This window comes from Danio rerio, chromosome 4, assembly GCF_049306965.1.
Source record: "Danio rerio strain Tuebingen ecotype United States chromosome 4, GRCz12tu, whole genome shotgun sequence".
Lineage (NCBI taxonomy): Eukaryota > Metazoa > Chordata > Actinopteri > Cypriniformes > Danionidae > Danio > Danio rerio.
The window spans coordinates 58,800,198-58,817,092 of NC_133179.1; the positions used below are offsets into that span (position 1 = coordinate 58,800,198).

The 16,895-nt window shown below is 40.7% G+C and overlaps 1 protein-coding gene and 38 non-coding genes across 39 annotated transcripts in view; all 39 read left to right on the top strand.

Moving 5' to 3' along the window:
- The window catches only part of LOC100537530 (uncharacterized), an 858,077-nt gene that overhangs the window by 439,874 nt on the left and 401,308 nt on the right, over positions 1-16,895 (top strand). The window lies entirely within an intron of this gene.
- Positions 40-158, top strand: LOC137489510 (5S ribosomal RNA). The gene has a single exon (XR_011008915.1). It is a non-coding gene; the product is annotated as a 5S ribosomal RNA (ribosomal RNA).
- Positions 217-335, top strand: LOC137489532 (5S ribosomal RNA). Its single transcript, XR_011008937.2, has one exon. It is a non-coding gene; the product is annotated as a 5S ribosomal RNA (ribosomal RNA).
- LOC137494050 (5S ribosomal RNA) lies at positions 394-512 on the top strand. Its single transcript, XR_011014025.2, has one exon. It is a non-coding gene; the product is annotated as a 5S ribosomal RNA (ribosomal RNA).
- LOC137492767 (5S ribosomal RNA) lies at positions 571-689 on the top strand. Its single transcript, XR_011012740.2, has one exon. It is a non-coding gene; the product is annotated as a 5S ribosomal RNA (ribosomal RNA).
- LOC137495150 (5S ribosomal RNA) lies at positions 748-866 on the top strand. The gene has a single exon (XR_011015067.1). It is a non-coding gene; the product is annotated as a 5S ribosomal RNA (ribosomal RNA).
- LOC137495149 (5S ribosomal RNA) lies at positions 925-1,043 on the top strand. Its single transcript, XR_011015066.1, has one exon. It is a non-coding gene; the product is annotated as a 5S ribosomal RNA (ribosomal RNA).
- Positions 1,102-1,220, top strand: LOC141383118 (5S ribosomal RNA). Its single transcript, XR_012404086.1, has one exon. It is a non-coding gene; the product is annotated as a 5S ribosomal RNA (ribosomal RNA).
- Positions 1,279-1,397, top strand: LOC141383392 (5S ribosomal RNA). The gene has a single exon (XR_012404409.1). It is a non-coding gene; the product is annotated as a 5S ribosomal RNA (ribosomal RNA).
- Positions 1,456-1,574, top strand: LOC141382853 (5S ribosomal RNA). The gene has a single exon (XR_012403794.1). It is a non-coding gene; the product is annotated as a 5S ribosomal RNA (ribosomal RNA).
- LOC141383138 (5S ribosomal RNA) lies at positions 1,633-1,751 on the top strand. Its single transcript, XR_012404112.1, has one exon. It is a non-coding gene; the product is annotated as a 5S ribosomal RNA (ribosomal RNA).
- Positions 1,810-1,928, top strand: LOC141382854 (5S ribosomal RNA). Its single transcript, XR_012403795.1, has one exon. It is a non-coding gene; the product is annotated as a 5S ribosomal RNA (ribosomal RNA).
- Positions 1,987-2,105, top strand: LOC141382855 (5S ribosomal RNA). Its single transcript, XR_012403796.1, has one exon. It is a non-coding gene; the product is annotated as a 5S ribosomal RNA (ribosomal RNA).
- LOC141382856 (5S ribosomal RNA) lies at positions 2,164-2,282 on the top strand. Its single transcript, XR_012403797.1, has one exon. It is a non-coding gene; the product is annotated as a 5S ribosomal RNA (ribosomal RNA).
- LOC141382857 (5S ribosomal RNA) lies at positions 2,341-2,459 on the top strand. Its single transcript, XR_012403798.1, has one exon. It is a non-coding gene; the product is annotated as a 5S ribosomal RNA (ribosomal RNA).
- LOC137492023 (5S ribosomal RNA) lies at positions 2,518-2,636 on the top strand. Its single transcript, XR_012403799.1, has one exon. It is a non-coding gene; the product is annotated as a 5S ribosomal RNA (ribosomal RNA).
- On the top strand, positions 2,695-2,813 carry LOC137492024 (5S ribosomal RNA). The gene has a single exon (XR_011011996.2). It is a non-coding gene; the product is annotated as a 5S ribosomal RNA (ribosomal RNA).
- On the top strand, positions 2,872-2,990 carry LOC137492025 (5S ribosomal RNA). The gene has a single exon (XR_011011997.1). It is a non-coding gene; the product is annotated as a 5S ribosomal RNA (ribosomal RNA).
- LOC137492026 (5S ribosomal RNA) lies at positions 3,049-3,167 on the top strand. The gene has a single exon (XR_011011998.1). It is a non-coding gene; the product is annotated as a 5S ribosomal RNA (ribosomal RNA).
- Positions 3,226-3,344, top strand: LOC137492028 (5S ribosomal RNA). The gene has a single exon (XR_011012000.1). It is a non-coding gene; the product is annotated as a 5S ribosomal RNA (ribosomal RNA).
- Positions 3,403-3,521, top strand: LOC137492029 (5S ribosomal RNA). Its single transcript, XR_011012001.2, has one exon. It is a non-coding gene; the product is annotated as a 5S ribosomal RNA (ribosomal RNA).
- On the top strand, positions 3,580-3,698 carry LOC137492030 (5S ribosomal RNA). Its single transcript, XR_011012002.2, has one exon. It is a non-coding gene; the product is annotated as a 5S ribosomal RNA (ribosomal RNA).
- On the top strand, positions 3,757-3,875 carry LOC137492031 (5S ribosomal RNA). The gene has a single exon (XR_011012003.1). It is a non-coding gene; the product is annotated as a 5S ribosomal RNA (ribosomal RNA).
- Positions 3,934-4,052, top strand: LOC137492032 (5S ribosomal RNA). The gene has a single exon (XR_011012004.1). It is a non-coding gene; the product is annotated as a 5S ribosomal RNA (ribosomal RNA).
- Positions 4,111-4,229, top strand: LOC137492033 (5S ribosomal RNA). Its single transcript, XR_011012005.1, has one exon. It is a non-coding gene; the product is annotated as a 5S ribosomal RNA (ribosomal RNA).
- On the top strand, positions 4,288-4,406 carry LOC141382858 (5S ribosomal RNA). Its single transcript, XR_012403800.1, has one exon. It is a non-coding gene; the product is annotated as a 5S ribosomal RNA (ribosomal RNA).
- Positions 4,465-4,583, top strand: LOC141382859 (5S ribosomal RNA). Its single transcript, XR_012403801.1, has one exon. It is a non-coding gene; the product is annotated as a 5S ribosomal RNA (ribosomal RNA).
- Positions 4,642-4,760, top strand: LOC141382860 (5S ribosomal RNA). The gene has a single exon (XR_012403802.1). It is a non-coding gene; the product is annotated as a 5S ribosomal RNA (ribosomal RNA).
- LOC141382861 (5S ribosomal RNA) lies at positions 4,819-4,937 on the top strand. Its single transcript, XR_012403803.1, has one exon. It is a non-coding gene; the product is annotated as a 5S ribosomal RNA (ribosomal RNA).
- LOC141382862 (5S ribosomal RNA) lies at positions 4,996-5,114 on the top strand. Its single transcript, XR_012403804.1, has one exon. It is a non-coding gene; the product is annotated as a 5S ribosomal RNA (ribosomal RNA).
- On the top strand, positions 5,173-5,291 carry LOC141383611 (5S ribosomal RNA). Its single transcript, XR_012404636.1, has one exon. It is a non-coding gene; the product is annotated as a 5S ribosomal RNA (ribosomal RNA).
- On the top strand, positions 5,350-5,468 carry LOC141383119 (5S ribosomal RNA). Its single transcript, XR_012404087.1, has one exon. It is a non-coding gene; the product is annotated as a 5S ribosomal RNA (ribosomal RNA).
- On the top strand, positions 5,527-5,645 carry LOC141383121 (5S ribosomal RNA). The gene has a single exon (XR_012404090.1). It is a non-coding gene; the product is annotated as a 5S ribosomal RNA (ribosomal RNA).
- Positions 5,704-5,822, top strand: LOC141383626 (5S ribosomal RNA). Its single transcript, XR_012404653.1, has one exon. It is a non-coding gene; the product is annotated as a 5S ribosomal RNA (ribosomal RNA).
- On the top strand, positions 5,881-5,999 carry LOC137494142 (5S ribosomal RNA). The gene has a single exon (XR_012403805.1). It is a non-coding gene; the product is annotated as a 5S ribosomal RNA (ribosomal RNA).
- On the top strand, positions 6,058-6,176 carry LOC141383122 (5S ribosomal RNA). Its single transcript, XR_012404091.1, has one exon. It is a non-coding gene; the product is annotated as a 5S ribosomal RNA (ribosomal RNA).
- LOC137495030 (5S ribosomal RNA) lies at positions 6,235-6,353 on the top strand. Its single transcript, XR_011014973.1, has one exon. It is a non-coding gene; the product is annotated as a 5S ribosomal RNA (ribosomal RNA).
- LOC137494049 (5S ribosomal RNA) lies at positions 6,412-6,530 on the top strand. Its single transcript, XR_011014024.2, has one exon. It is a non-coding gene; the product is annotated as a 5S ribosomal RNA (ribosomal RNA).
- Positions 6,589-6,707, top strand: LOC137492757 (5S ribosomal RNA). Its single transcript, XR_011012730.1, has one exon. It is a non-coding gene; the product is annotated as a 5S ribosomal RNA (ribosomal RNA).

A 16,895-nucleotide genomic window follows, 5' to 3' on the forward strand; every position in this document is an offset into this window, starting at 1 on the left:
GCAGCTGATTTAAATAGCCAACGCTTGACATCCTCTTTCGCTTACGGCCATACCACCCTGGAAATGCCCGATCTCATCTGAACTCGGAAGTAAAGCAGGGTCGGGCCTGGTTAGTACTTGGATGGGAGACCGCCTGGGAATACCAGGTGCTGTAAGCTTTTCGAAGTGCTTCATTTGGCAGCTGATTTAAATAGCCAACGCTTGACATCCTCTTTCGCTTACGGCCATACCACCCTGGAAATGCCCGATCTCATCTGAACTCGGAAGTAAAGCAGGGTCGGSCCTGGTTAGTACTTGGATGGGAGACCGCCTGGGAATACCAGGTGCTGTAAGCTTTTCGAAGTGCTTCATTTGGCAGCTGATTTAAATAGCCAACGCTTGACATCCTCTTTCGCTTACGGCCATACCACCCTGGAAATGCCCGATCTCATCTGAACTCGGAAGTAAAGCAGGGTCGGGCCTGGTTAGTACTTGGATGGGAGACCGCCTGGGAATACCAGGTGCTGTAAGCTTTTCGAAGTGCTTTATTTGGCAGCTGATTTAAATAGCCAACGCTTGACATCCTCTTTCGCTTACGGCCATACCACCCTGGAAATGCCCGATCTCATCTGAACTCGGAAGTAAAGCAGGGTCGGGCCTGGTTAGTACTTGGATGGGAGACCGCCTGGGAATACCAGGTGCTGTAAGCTTTTCGAAGTGCTTCATTTGGCAGCTGATTTAAATAGCCAACGCTTGACATCCTCTTTCGCTTACGGCCATACCACCCTGGAAATGCCCGATCTCATCTGAACTCGGAAGTAAAGCAGGGTCGGGCCTGGTTAGTACTTGGATGGGAGACCGCCTGGGAATACCAGGTGCTGTAAGCTTTTCGAAGTGCTTCATTTGGCAGCTGATTTAAATAGCCAACGCTTGACATCCTCTTTCGCTTACGGCCATACCACCCTGGAAATGCCCGATCTCATCTGAACTCGGAAGTAAAGCAGGGTCGGGCCTGGTTAGTACTTGGATGGGAGACCGCCTGGGAATACCAGGTGCTGTAAGCTTTTCGAAGTGCTTCATTTGGCAGCTGATTTAAAWAGCCAACGCTTGACATCCTCTTTCGCTTACGGCCATACCACCCTGGAAATGCCCGATCTCATCTGAACTCGGAAGTAAAGCAGGGTCGGGCCCGGTTAGTACTTGGATGGGAGACCGCCTGGGAATACCAGGTGCTGTAAGCTTTTCGAAGTGCTTCATTTGGCAGCTGATTTAAATAGCCAACGCTTGACATCCTCTTTCGCTTACGGCCATAYCACCCTGGAAATGCCCGATCTCATCTGAACTCGGAAGTAAAGCAGGGTCGGGCCCGGTTAGTACTTGGATGGGAGACCGCCTGGGAATACCAGGTGCTGTAAGCTTTTCGAAGTGCTTCATTTGGCAGCTGATTTAAATAGCCAACGCTTGACATCCTCTTTCGCTTACGGCCATACCACCCTGGAAATGCCCGATCTCATCTGAACTCGGAAGTAAAGCAGGGTCGGGCCTGGTTAGTACTTGGATGGGAGACCGCCTGGGAATACCAGGTGCTGTAAGCTTTTCGAAGTGCTTCATTTGGCAGCTGATTTAAATAGCCAACGCTTGACATCCTCTTTCGCTTACGGCCATACCACCCTGGAAATGCCCGATCTCATCTGAACTCGGAAGTAAAGCAGGGTCGGGCCTGGTTAGTACTTGGATGGGAGACCGCCTGGGAATRCCAGGTGCTGTAAGCTTTTCGAAGTGCTTCATTTGGCAGCTGATTTAAATAGCCAACGCTTGACATCCTCTTTCGCTTACGGCCATACCACCCTGGAAATGCCCGATCTCATCTGAACTCGGAAGTAAAGCAGGGTCGGGCCTGGTTAGTACTTGGATGGGAGACCGCCTGGGAATACCAGGTGCTGTAAGCTTTTCGAAGTGCTTCATTTGGCAGCTGATTTAAATAGCCAACGCTTGACATCCTCTTTCGCTTACGGCCATACCACCCTGGAAATGCCCGATCTCATCTGAACTCGGAAGTAAAGCAGGGTCGGGCCTGGTTAGTACTTGGATGGGAGACCGCCTGGGAATACCAGGTGCTGTAAGCTTTTCGAAGTGCTTCATTTGGCAGCTGATTTAAATAGCCAACGCTTGACATCCTCTTTCGCTTACGGCCATACCACCCTGGAAATGCCCGATCTCATCTGAACTCGGAAGTAAAGCAGGGTCGGGCCTGGTTAGTACTTGGATGGGAGACCGCCTGGGAATACCAGGTGCTGTAAGCTTTTCGAAGTGCTTCATTTGGCAGCTGATTTAAATAGCCAACGCTTGACATCCTCTTTCGCTTACGGCCATACCACCCTGGAAATGCCCGATCTCATCTGAACTCGGAAGTAAAGCAGGGTCGGGCCTGGTTAGTACTTGGATGGGAGACCGCCTGGGAATACCAGGTGCTGTAAGCTTTTCGAAGTGCTTCATTTGGCAGCTGATTTAAATAGCCAACGCTTGACATCCTCTTTCGCTTACGGCCATACCACCCTGGAAATGCCCGATCTCATCTGAACTCGGAAGTAAAGCAGGGTCGGGCCTGGTTAGTACTTGGATGGGAGACCGCCTGGGAATACCAGGTGCTGTAAGCTTTTCGAAGTGCTTCATTTGGCAGCTGATTTAAATAGCCAACGCTTGACATCCTCTTTCGCTTACGGCCATACCACCCTKGAAATGCCCGATCTCATCTGAACTCGGAAGTAAAGCAGGGTCGGGCCTGGTTAGTACTTGGATGGGAGACCGCCTGGGAATACCAGGTGCTGTAAGCTTTTCGAAGTGCTTCATTTGGCAGCTGATTTAAATAGCCAACGCTTGACATCCTCTTTCGCTTACGGCCATACCACCCTGGAAATGCCCGATCTCATCTGAACTCGGAAGTAAAGCAGGGTCGGGCCTGGTTAGTACTTGGATGGGAGACCGCCTGGGAATACCAGGTGCTGTAAGCTTTTCGAAGTGCTTCATTTGGCAGCTGATTTAAATAGCCAACGCTTGACATCCTCTTTCGCTTACGGCCATACCACCCTGGAAATGCCCGATCTCATCTGAACTCGGAAGTAAAGCAGGGTCGGGCCTGGTTAGTACTTGGATGGGAGACCGCCTGGGAATACCAGGTGCTGTAAGCTTTTCGAAGTGCTTCATTTGGCAGCTGATTTAAATAGCCAACGCTTGACATCCTCTTTCGCTTACGGCCATACCACCCTGGAAATGCCCGATCTCATCTGAACTCGGAAGTAAAGCAGGGTCGGGCCTGGTTAGTACTTGGATGGGAGACCGCCTGGGAATACCAGGTGCTGTAAGCTTTTCGAAGTGCTTCATTTGGCAGCTGATTTAAATAGCCAACGCTTGACATCCTMTTTCGCTTACGGCCATACCACCCTGGAAATGCCCGATCTCATCTGAACTCGGAAGTAAAGCAGGGTYGGGCCTGGTTAGTACTTGGATGGGAGACCGCCTGGGAATACCAGGTGCTGTAAGCTTTTCGAAGTGCTTCATTTGGCAGCTGATTTAAATAGCCAACGCTTGACATCCTCTTTCGCTTACGGCCATACCACCCTGGAAATGCCCGATCTCATCTGAACTCGGAAGTTAAGCAGGGTCGGGCCTGGTTAGTACTTGGATGGGAGACCGCCTGGGAATACCAGGTGCTGTAAGCTTTTCGAAGTGCTTCATTTGGCAGCTGATTTAAATAGCCAACGCTTGACATCCTCTTTCGCTTACGGCCATACCACCCTGGAAATGCCCGATCTCATCTGAACTCGGAAGTAAAGCAGGGTCGGGCCTGGTTAGTACTTGGATGGGAGACCGCCTGGGAATACCAGGTGCTGTAAGCTTTTCGAAGTGCTTCATTTGGCAGCTGATTTAAATAGCCAACGCTTGACATCCTCTTTCGCTTACGGCCATACCACCCTGGAAATGCCCGATCTCATCTGAACTCGGAAGTAAAGCAGGGTCGGGCCTGGTTAGTACTTGGATGGGAGACCGCCTGGGAATACCAGGTGCTGTAAGCTTTTCGAAGTGCTTCATTTGGCAGCTGATTTAAATAGCCAACGCTTGACATCCTCTTTCGCTTACGGCCATACCACCCTGGAAATGCCCGATCTCATCTGAACTCGGAAGTAAAGCAGGGTCGGGCCTGGTTAGTACTTGGATGGGAGACCGCCTGGGAATACCAGGTGCTGTAAGCTTTTCGAAGTGCTTCATTTGGCAGCTGATTTAAATAGCCAACGCTTGACATCCTCTTTCGCTTACGGCCATACCACCCTGGAAATGCCCGATCTCATCTGAACTCGGAAGTAAAGCAGGGTCGGGCCTGGTTAGTACTTGGATGGGAGACCGCCTGGGAATACCAGGTGCTGTAAGCTTTTTGAAGTGCTTCATTTGGCAGCTGATTTAAATAGCCAACGCTTGACATCCTCTTTCGCTTACGGCCATACCACCCTGGAAATGCCCGATCTCATCTGAACTCGGAAGTAAAGCAGGGTCGGGCCTGGTTAGTACTTGGATGGGAGACCGCCTGGGAATACCAGGTGCTGTAAGCTTTTCGAAGTGCTTCATTTGGCAGCTGATTTAAATAGCCAACGCTTGACATCCTCTTTCGCTTACGGCCATACCACCCTGGAAATGCCCGATCTCATCTGAACTCGGAAGTAAAGCAGGGTCGGGCCTGGTTAGTACTTGGATGGGAGACCGCCTGGGAATACCAGGTGCTGTAAGCTTTTCGAAGTGCTTCATTTGGCAGCTGATTTAAATAGCCAACGCTTGACATCCTCTTTCGCTTACGGCCATACCACCCTGGAAATGCCCGATCTCATCTGAACTCGGAAGTAAAGCAGGGTCGGGCCTGGTTAGTACTTGGATGGGAGACCGCCTGGGAATACCAGGTGCTGTAAGCTTTTCGAAGTGCTTCATTTGGCAGCTGATTTAAATAGCCAACGCTTGACATCCTCATTCGCTTACGGCCATACCACCCTGGAAATGCCCGATCTCATCTGAACTCGGAAGTAAAGCAGGGTCGGGCCTGGTTAGTACTTGGATGGGAGACCGCCTGGGAATACCAGGTGCTGTAAGCTTTTCGAAGTGCTTCATTTGGCAGCTGATTTAAATAGCCAACGCTTGACATCCTCTTTCGCTTACGGCCATACCACCCGGGAAATGCCCGATCTCATCTGAACTCGGAAGTAAAGCAGGGTCGGGCCTGGTTAGTACTTGGATGGGAGACCGCCTGGGAATACCAGGTGCTGTAAGCTTTTCGAAGTGCTTCATTTGGCAGCTGATTTAAATAGCCAACGCTTGACATCCTCTTTCGCTTACGGCCATACCACCCTGGAAATGCCCGATCTCATCTGAACTCGGAAGTAAAGCAGGGTCGGGCCCGGTTAGTACTTGGATGGGAGACCGCCTGGGAATACCAGGTGCTGTAAGCTTTTCGAAGTGCTTCATTTGGCAGCTGATTTAAATAGCCAACGCTTGACATCCTCTTTCGCTTACGGCCATACCACCCTGGAAATGCCCGATCTCATCTGAACTCGGAAGTAAAGCAGGGTCGGGCCCGGTTAGTACTTGGATGGGAGACCGCCTGGGAATACCAGGTGCTGTAAGCTTTTCGAAGTGCTTCATTTGGCAGCTGATTTAAATAGCCAACGCTTGACATCCTCTTTTGCTTACGGCCATACCACCCTGGAAATGCCCGATCTCATCTGAACTTGGAAGTAAAGCAGGGTCGGGCCCGGTTAGTACTTGGATGGGAGACCGCCTGGGAATACCAGGTGCTGTAAGCTTTTCGAAGTGCTTCATTTGGCAGCTGATTTAAATAGCCAACGCTTGACATCCTCTTTCGCTTACGGCCATACCACCCTGGAAATGCCCGATCTCATCTGAACTCGGAAGTAAAGCAGGGTCGGGCCTGGTTAGTACTTGGATGGGAGACCGCCTGGGAATACCAGGTGCTGTAAGCTTTTCGAAGTGCTTCATTTGGCAGCTGATTTAAATAGCCAACGCTTGACATCCTCTTTCGCTTACGGCCATACCACCCTGGAAATGCCCGATCTCATCTGAACTCGGAAGTAAAGCAGGGTCGGGCCCGGTTAGTACTTGGATGGGAGACCGCCTGGGAATACCAGGTGCTGTAAGCTTTTCGAAGTGCTTCATTTGGCAGCTGATTTAAATAGCCAACGCTTGACAACCTCTTTCGCTTACGGCCATACCACCCTGGAAATGCCCGATCTCATCTGAACTCGGAAGTAAAGCAGGGTCGGGCCTGGTTAGTACTTGGATGGGAGACCGCCTGGGAATACCAGGTGCTGTAAGCTTTTCGAAGTGCTTCATTTGGCAGCTGATTTAAATAGCCAACGCTTGACATCCTCTTTCGCTTACGGCCATACCACCCTGGAAATGCCCGATCTCATCTGAACTCGGAAGTAAAGCAGGGTCGGGCCTGGTTAGTACTTGGATGGGAGACCGCCTGGGAATACCAGGTGCTGTAAGCTTTTCGAAGTGCTTCATTTGGCAGCTGATTTAAATAGCCAACGCTTGACATCCTCTTTCGCTTACGGCCATACCACCCTGGAAATGCCCGATCTCATCTGAACTCGGAAGTAAAGCAGGGTCGGGCCCGGTTAGTACTTGGATGGGAGACCGCCTGGGAATACCAGGTGCTGTAAGCTTTTCGAAGTGCTTCATTTGGCAGCTGATTTAAATAGCCAACGCTTGACATCCTCTTTCGCTTACGGCCATACCACCCTGGAAATCCTCGAACTTGGTACATTCCAGGAAGTGTTTGGCTGCAGTTGGGAGAGAAAGGCTCTCCCTACTCTTTGTTTATTTTCTTTTTGATTTGTAAAGTATTAGAGTTAATTTGTTTCTTTTGTTTTTGTGAAGTTTATTTTCCTCCCAACAGCATTAGCTGTTCGGGAGGAACTTATTTTTTTCATTTGGAACTCTTTTTTTGGAGTAAGCAATGGCGGACGGATGCACGGCAACAAACACGGACATGGCAGGAGAAACTCGACTGGTGAAAGATAATGGACTGGCAGGAGGAACGCGAAAGGCTATCGACATTGGATTAGGAGGAGAAACAAGCACGGCAAACGACAACGGACTGGCAGGAGGAACAAGCAAGGCTAACGAAAATGGACTGGATAAACGACCACGAAATGGAAACAAAACTGAAAAAAGTAAGTTTGCGGAGAGAAGATACTTGAAGGAGGCTACGGTGATTATAAATGTGGAAAACGTACTTGAGGTAAAGGCAGAAGATGTTATTAAAGCGATAATGGAAAAATGTGGACAAGGGAAAATGTTGGCGCTCAGACCCAGACAAGGCAAAGAATATGAACTGACCATGGAAAAAGAAGAGGAGTGTGAAAAACTTTTAGAAGGACTAACAATTAATGGAGTGAACTGTGAAGTTAAAAGTTTGCACAACCGAGATTATGTAGTTTCCTTCTTGCACCTGCCTGTCTACCTGGAAAATAGTATAATTGTAGAAAAATTGGAAGGATGGGGTGTTGAGCCACTAACAAAAATTAAAAGAAGATGCTACCCGGGCACTGACATCGAAGATGGGACGAGGTTCCTGAAAGTAAGGTTCCCGAAGGAGGTGGCATCACTGCCCTATAGCACGAGGCTAGAAACAGCCGAAGGACCACAGCATTTCCGGGTGATGCACAGTCGGCAAGTGAAAACTTGTAGGCAGTGCATGAGCCCGGACCATCTGCTGAAAGACTGTCCTAATTTCAAGTGCTACAGATGCGGAGAATGGGGGCATTTTGCACGATCGTGCACCACTGTCAGATGCTCGGAGTGTGCAGAATTCTTAGATAAATGTGAATGTTGGATGGAAGGGAAGGAAGGAGAAAAAGAAAAACAGGTGGACAGACAGGTGCAAGAAGGAAATAAGGAGGAAGATGCAAAACTTGAAGGAGATCAGGAGGAAGAAGCAACACAGCAAAGAGAAATAGAACAACTAAAGAATAACACTGGAGAAGTTGTGGATTTTAATGAAGATGGAGAAATGAAGGAGGGAGGAAATCAAATGATGGAAATTGAGTTTTCAGACATGGAGGAAAATGGACAAGAAAATTTGAGCAAAACAAAGACATGGATTATGAAGAAGATGCAAAGGTGGACAATATGGACAAATGTATGAAAGTGAATTTAAGAAGAAGAACACTAAAGGTAAAACCAAATTTGGACAATGTTAGAAAAAAGGCCAAAGCTAATATGTTCAATGTGTTAAGGAGTTTAGAAGGAGGGGAAGATGAGTAATGTATTTTAAATATTTATTTTTATTTTTATCTTTTCTTTTAATGGTTTTTAATTGTGTTAGTTTTAATACAAGAGGTCTTTTAAATGTTGGAAAATTTGACAAGGTAAAGGAACTATGCAAAAAACAAAACTTAATTTGTTTACAAGAGACTAATTGGAATGATGGTGTGATGGAAGATTTTAAAAGAAGATGGAGGGGGCAAATATTTTATAATAATGGTGATGGAAGGATGGGAAGAGGGGTCGCTATTTTAGTCAAAGAAGATATAAAGAATGATGTGGAAGAACTATACAATGATAAAGAGGGGAAATGCCTTGCTATTAGAATGAGAGAAAATAATATGACATTATGTAACATTCATGCTCCAGTAGCAGAAAAAGAAAAGAAGGACTTTTTTAACAGAATAAATGATCTTATGATTTTATGGGGCGAAACTATTTTAATAGGAGATTTTAACACGGTTTTTAATAGAATTGATTTAGCGGATGGCATGGTTTTTAGGAATGACACTGGGAGAAAAGAGTTGCAGAAACTAATGGCAGAGCACAAAGTAGTGGACATATGGAGAGTAAGGAATGAAGGAAAAAGAGAATATTCAAGAAGACAGTTAGTAGATGGTAACTTAAAGCAAAGTAGGATTGATTTTATTTTATGCAAGGAAAAACTGGGTGATTTTATACAGAGTGTTTATTTTAAAGAAACAACGCTAAGCGACCACAAGTTTTTATTAATGAAGATTGATTTTAATGAAACTAAAAGAGGAAAAGGGATATGGATTTTAAATACAGAAATTTTAAAAGGAGAACCTTATAGAAAGGCAATAGTGGACTTAATAAATACTGAAATACAAAATGAGATGTATCATGAAGATAAAAGAATATGGTGGGATAACACAAAATATGAAATTAAAAAGTATACGATTAAAATGAGTAAATCAATACAAAAAGCAAAAGCACATAAAGAAGTAGAGGTTAGAAAGGAATTAAATGACAGTTTAAATCAAGAAAAGGTAGATATAGAGAGAATACTGTTTCTGGAGGAGGAATTACGAAACATAGAAGAAAGAAAATGTAGAGGTGCGATGATCAGAAGCAGAGCCAAATATATTGTGGATGGAGAGAAATGTACAAAATTCTTTTTCAATTTAGAGAAAAGTAAGGGTAACGGAGAAATTATAAGAGAATTAAAAAAAGAAAATGGAGAAAAAATAAAAGAAACACAGGATATTTTAAAGGAAGTTAGAGATTTTTATGAAAGCCTTTTTAAAAAAGGTGAAATAAATGAAAAAGAAGAAAAAAATTTATTGGATCAAATTGAGGGAAAGGTAACAGAGGATGATAAAAAGATGTGTGATGAGGAAATACAAATAGAAGAAATAAAGGAATCTATTATGCAATTAAGTAATGGGAAAAGTCCAGGATTAGATGGATTAGTATCTGAGTTTTACAAAGTTTTTAAGGATGTTTTAGCACCAATTTTAAAGGAAATTTTTGATGAAGTTTTTAAAAAACAAGAAACAACGCATTTAATGAGAGTTGGTTTAGTGAAACTGATATATAAGAAAAAAGGTGAGAAAAATGATTTGAGGAATTTTAGACCCCTAACAATGCTAAACACAGATTTTAAGATTTTAGCCAAGGTATTAGCAAATAGACTTAAAAAGGTCTTACCCGATATTATCAAAACTAGTCAGGCATATGGCGTAAAAGGGAAAGATATCACAGACATAATTAGCAGTATAAGAGATGTAATACAATACATGAAAGAAAAGAGAAAAAATGGATATGTAATAAGTGTAGATTTCGAGAAAGCATTTGACAGAGTTGAACACAATTTTCTATTTGAGGTTTTAAATAAGGTTGGTTTTGGGAATAATTTTTTAAGATGGATCAAGTGTTTATACAACGGAGCTATTAGTCGTATTAAAGTTAACGGTTTTATTACAGACTGTTTTAATGTAACACGATCCATAAAACAGGGATGTCCACTCTCTGCACAGCTGTACAGTCTAGTGACTGAAGCTCTAGGATCAGCTATAATAAGAGATAAAGAAATACATGGAATTAAAATTGTAGAAACAGAAGAAGAACAGAAAATTTATCAATATGCAGACGATACTACACTGATTTTAAAAGATATACAAAGTGTGATAAATGCAATGAAAATCATTGAAAGATATTGTAATGGATCAGGTGCTAAAGTAAACATGGAAAAAACTGTAGTCATGAGATTAGGCAATGCATGTATTCTACCGGATGTTTTTAAATTTAAAGACCAGAAAGAAATAAAGATTTTAGGGATAACCTTTGGAGAAAATGGGAAAAGAGATAAGGAGATAATGTGGGATGAAATTATCGGAGGAATGGAAAGGAGATTAGAATGGTGGAAACAAAGAAGAGTCAATCTGAAAGGTAAAGTTTTAATCATAAATACGTTGATGTTGTCAAAAATGTGGTATGTGTTAGGAGTTACCCCTATGGATCACTGGCATGAGCAGAGAATAAAACAATGTTTATTGAGTTTTATCTGGGAAGGAAAACCACCAAGAATTGCATATAATGTATTAATTGGAGCAACCGATGATGGGGGGTTAGGTTTGTTAGACCCAGAGACAAGAAAGAAAAGCATGAGAGTCAAAGTAATAAAAAAGTATTTAAATAAAGAATTTAAAGCCGAATGGAAACATGTAATGAGGTTTTATCTTAACAAATGTGGGGGTTTTAATATGAATGATGATATTTTATGGATGAAACTGAAACAAAGCATGATAACTGGGATTCCTGAATTTTATAGAGAAGTTTTACAGGCATGGAGTGAGTTTTTAAATCACGTTGATTTTAAACCTGAAGGGAGGAACATGTTATTAAATCAACCTTTGTTTTTAAATGGTAATATTTTAACACAAGAGAAAGAAATATATTTTAAATATTGGTTGGAAGCAGGTGTATGTCAGGTTAAGGATGTTTTATATGAGATTAAAGAAGGGTTTTTACCAAGCCAAGTAATTGTGGATGCCATGGATGGGATTGGGAAAGATATCAAAAGAGAAACTCTGGTAAAACAATTTGAAATAGTGAAAAGTGCAATACCTAAAGAATGGATAGTAAAAATTGAACAAAATAATGAAAGCAATGATAATGTAAAAGTGTTTTTAAAGGAAAAGGAGAAGGATTTTCAAGAATGTGTTCTTAAAAATTTCTACATTTGTTTCAGAAACAAAGTGCATAAAAGACCAGTTTCAGAACAATTTTGGAAAAAAATCTTTGTGGAAATAGATGAAGAGGGAATCTGGAAGAATTTAAAATGGAAATATTTAGATGCAAAAATTGAAATGTTGGATTATTTTATCAGACATAATGTTATTTTCACTGAAACAAAACTGGCACAAATCGGAAGCAGTGAGAATGCATTATGCAAAATATGTGGACTGGAAAATGAAGGTATTATGCATTTGTTTTTAAAATGTGTTGAATTAAATACATTTATGGCAAAGTTAAAAGAAATGATGAAACAAATGATGCCAAGTGAAACAGAGCAGATTGAGGAGGACACAGAATGGTATAAAATATTTTTATTTGGTTTTAATGGAAGTAAGACAAGAATTGCAAATTTGTTTTTATCAGTTGCAAGAACTGTAATTTGGGAAAGGAGAAACATTGTTAAAAATAAAAATGCTAAAATAGAGTTATGGAAAATGTATAAAAAAAACTGGAAAACTATATTAAAACTGTGGAACAATATTTTAGAATGGAAGAAAAAGAGACTGAATTTTACAAAACGTTTATGTTGAATACTCCTTATATTATGTACACACTAGATGGTTTGAAAATAGATTTGCCAGAATGATTATGCTTGTTGTTTTCCTGTTTTAATACCAACATAATGTCTTAAGAAATGTTTGTAAATGATATTTTAATATGCTTCTGAACTGATGTTTTAAATGTTTTTAAATGTATGTATTGTAAAAATTGAAATATTTTTCTAATAAAAAAAAAAAAAAAAAAAAAAAGGAAATGCCCGATCTCATCTGAACTCGGAAGTAAAGCAGGGTCGGGCCTGGTTAGTACTTGGATGGGAGAACGCCTGGGAATACCAGGTGCTGTAAGCTTTTCGAAGTGCTTCATTTGGCAGCTGATTTAAATAGCCAACGCTTGACATCCTCTTTCGCTTACGGCCATACCACCCTGGAAATGCCTGAGGCGCTATTGAGCAAGGAAGGAAGTGTGAAGATTGGTAGAAGAAGTAGTGTGAGAACACTTTTTGTTTTGAAAGCTTTTTTTTTCTTTCTAGTTTTTGGATTGTTTTTTCTTTAGGAAGACCAAAAGAGGATCAAGAAGGTTTTTAGTTGGAGTTTATCACTCCCCACTCAGCATTATTGCTGTTTGGGGAATCTTTATTTTTGTTTGTCTACTGGACTGCTAAAGACAACGGCTAAACAGCATTAAGATGGAAAAACAAAGAGGTGAGCAGATTGTAAGCATGGATGGAGATGATGGTCAAGGAAGACGTGTTTTTCAGAAAAAGCTAACAGTATTGGTTGAAATTGTGGGAGAAGATAAAATTACAATGATGGAGCTTTTGAAGAAAGTGAGAGAAGATTGTGGTGTTGTAATTGGCTGCAGATATAAGAACCCAAAAGAGTATGAATTAACTATGAATGAAGAGGAAGGGAAAGAAAAAATACTGGATGGGCTGAAGATAAAAAACAGCCGGATAATGGTAAAGGAAATAAACAACAATGAGATGGTGGTCTCTTTTCTGAATCTGCCAACATACATTGAAGATGAGGAAATAATTGGAAAACTAACTGAATGGGGAGTGAAAGCAGCTTCACCTGTCAAAAGGAGAATGTGGCCAGGAACGGATATTGCAGATGGAACACGATTTCTAAAAGTTAAGTTCACAGATACTGTGAAATCGCTACCATACTCAACAAAGTTTGAGACGCTGACAGGAACAGAACATTTTAGGGTCATACATGACAGACAGGTGAAAGTCTGCAGAGTCTGTATCCAACCAGGACACATTGTAAGAGACTGCCCTAACTTTAAGTGTTATAAATGTGGCATTCAGGGTCATTATGTGCGCGAATGTGACAAAGGAAAATGCAAGTTGTGTAAGATGGTCACTGCAATGTGTGTATGCAGAATTCCAGAGGAAGAAATCATGGGAAGCTCTCTGGATCTATACGAAAGTGTGGAGGAGGCAATAACAGGAAAGGAAAAAGATGAAGAAGATGAACAGAATGAAGAAGATATAATGGTAGAACGAAGGGCTGGAGAAGAAGTACAAGAGCCGATGGATGACTCACAAGATGCCATGGGAAAATTCCCGCAGAAGCAAGTGGTTCAAGAGGAAGAGGAAGTATTATTTGAAGGAGGAGGGAATGGTAAGAAAGGAGGTCAAGAAAAAGCGAACCAAGATGGGAAGGAGCACAAGGAAAATCAAAGGGGAAGAGACTTCATGACGAGAATTTTAGAGACACCACTGATACAACTGGAGGAGGAAATGGACATGAGTGCCGGAAATATCAAGATGCTGAAAAGGAAAATGAAAGGCACTGAAGAAGAGACTACAAAAAAGTAAGATCTGAAGACATTTTCAAATGTGGGTTCTCCTCTTTTTTATACTATATGCAATGTGTGACTTGCTGAAAATTGCCTGTTTGAACTGCAATGGACTAAGAGAAATGGAAAAGTTTGAGAGGGTGATTAGAAAGTTCAAAACAGATGTAATTTGTTTGCAAGAAACACATTGGTCAAATGATAAAATGAGTGATATAAAAAAAGTTTGGGGAGAAGAGATTTATGTAAATCATGGAAGTCAGAGAGCATGCGGTGTGGCGATTTTGCTTAAAAAGGGAGGAATACATAATGTAAAGCAAATACATAACGATGGTAATGGTAGATTGTTGGGAATAGACTTCATGTATTACAATGAATCCTTTAGATTGCTTAATTTATATGCTCCTAACATAGAAACTGAAAGAAAAGAGGTTTTTAAAACAATGAAACCACTGTGCACAGGCAACTGCATAGTAGTTGGAGATTTTAATGTTTGGTGCACAAGGCTTGATGTGTCAAAAAGTATTAATTTTAAATCAGATGCATCCAGAAGATACTTAAATGAATTAATGCAAAGTGAGAACATGGTGGATGCCTGGAGGGAGGAGAACCCATTCAAGAGGGAATTCTCAAGAAGGCAAATAGTATTAGGGGTTTTAAAACAAAGCCGTATAGATTTATGTTTAGTAAAAAGGGAAATATTGCAGTATGTGAAAAATGTAAGTTATAAGTTTATTGAAATAGGAGATCATGCTGCTATGATGGTAAAGATGAGTTTAAATTTAGAATCAAGGGGTGGGGGGATGTGGTGCCTGAATGCAAGTTTATTAAAAGAAGAGGCATATAGGGAGAGCATTGAAAGATGTATAAGGTATGAAATGGAAAATCCATTATTTGAAAATAATGTATGCGAGTGGTGGGAGGATTTGAAAGAGAAAATAAAAATAAGAAGTATGCGATATTCAAAACAGAGAAACTTTAAGAGAAAAATGGAGATGGAAAGCATGAGAAATAATTTAGAGAAAGAAGCAGAGAAAATAGAAAACAACCCTGAGTACACAAAAGAAAACTTTCTGAGGATAAAAGGGGTATTGGAGATGTATGAAACAGAAAAATGTGAAGGTGCAAAAGTGAGAAGCAGGGCAAAGTATGCACTTGAAGGGGAGAGGTGTACAAAATACTTTCTAAATTTGGAAAAGGGAAAGCAGAGGAAAAATTACATTACAGAACTAAAAAATGAAAATGGTGAAAAGATAACAGATTATGTAAAAATATTGGAAACAGTACAATTATTTTATGAAAGACTTTTTAAGAAAGAGAATACAAAACAGGAATATGTGGACAAAGTTTTAAATACTGTAAACGTTAAGTTAAGTGATGAAGAAAGGGAGACATGTGAAAGAGATATAAACATAGAAGAAATAAAACAAGCAATAAAAGAAACAAAAGTGAATAAAAGTCCAGGGTCAGATGGGTTAACGCATGAGTTTTATAAAACTTTTGAAGAGATATTAGCACCGATACTGATGAAATTATTTAAACATATGGAAGAAAGAAGAGAGATACCAGAATCAACAGGTTTGGGAGTAATCACCATACTTTACAAGAATAAAGGCAGTCCGCTAAATTTGGAAAATTATAGACCTTTAAGTCTTTTAAACACAGATTATAAGATTCTAACAAAAATTTTAGCTAATAGAATAAAAAGTATGGAAGTTTATTCCTAACAAAATGAAAATAAAAATTCAAATGCTTAAAAGATCAAATGATAAATCAAATGCTCAAACTATAAATCAAATGCTCAAACCGACATTGCAAATGATAAATCAAATCCTCAAACTGACTCTGCAAATGATAAATCAAATCCTCAAACGGACTTTGCAAATGGTGAATCAAATCCTCAAACCGACTCCTCAAATGATAAATCAAATCCTCAAACTGACATCGCAAATGGTGAATCAAATGCTCAAACTATAAATCAAATCCTTAAACCGACATTGCAAATGGTGAATCAAATGCTCAAACAACTCTGCAAATGGTGAATCAAATCCTCAAACTGACATCGCAAATGGTGAATCAAATGCTCAAACTATAAATCAAATCCTTAAACCGACATTGCAAATGGTGAATCAAATGCTCAAACAACTCTGCAAATGGTGAATCAAATCCTTAAACGACTCCGCAAATGGTGAATTAAATGCTCAAACTGACATCTCAAATGGTGAATCAAATGCTCAAACAGACATCGCAAATGATAAATCAAATGCAAATGAGATGTCAATCAACCAGCATAGGCGGAGCTTTAAGGCGGAAGAGTTTGTTGTTGACAACAACCGGTAGCGCTACGACTTTTTCAAGGCGATCAGATTTGCGTGCACTATTCCACGTCGTGTCCGTATAAACTCGTGAAAGAGAAAGCGAGAAATCTCCTACTGCTTCTGTCCACATTCTGAAGTGTTCATCAGATGGGTACATCATGAATTTTATATTGTTTTTAAAGATATTTTAAAAGGAATACTTAAAGAAGTTTTTAAAGAAATTTTTAAATGTAAAGAGATGAATGAAAGAATGGGGATGGGATTAATGAAGTTAATATATAAAAGAAAAGGAGCAAAAACTGAATTACAAAATTATAGACCAATAACAATGTTAAATACAGATTTAAAGATTTTAGCAAAAGTTTTAGCGAATAGATTAAAGGAAGTAATGCCTAAATTAATTAAATCAAATCAAGCATATGCAATAAAAGGGAGAGATATAGCAGATGTAACAATGAGTATTAAAAGCACAATAGATTATTTACAAGAAAAGAAGATGAATGGTTTTTTAATTAGTGTAGATTTTGAAAAGGCTTTTGACAGAGTCGAACATACTTACTTATTTGATGTACTCAAAACATTTGGATTTGGAGAGAATTTTATTAATTGGATTAAAATTTTATATAAAGGGGCTTTTACAAAAGTAAAATGTAATGGTTTTTTAACAGATTGTTTTAAAATTACAAGATCAATTAGACAAGG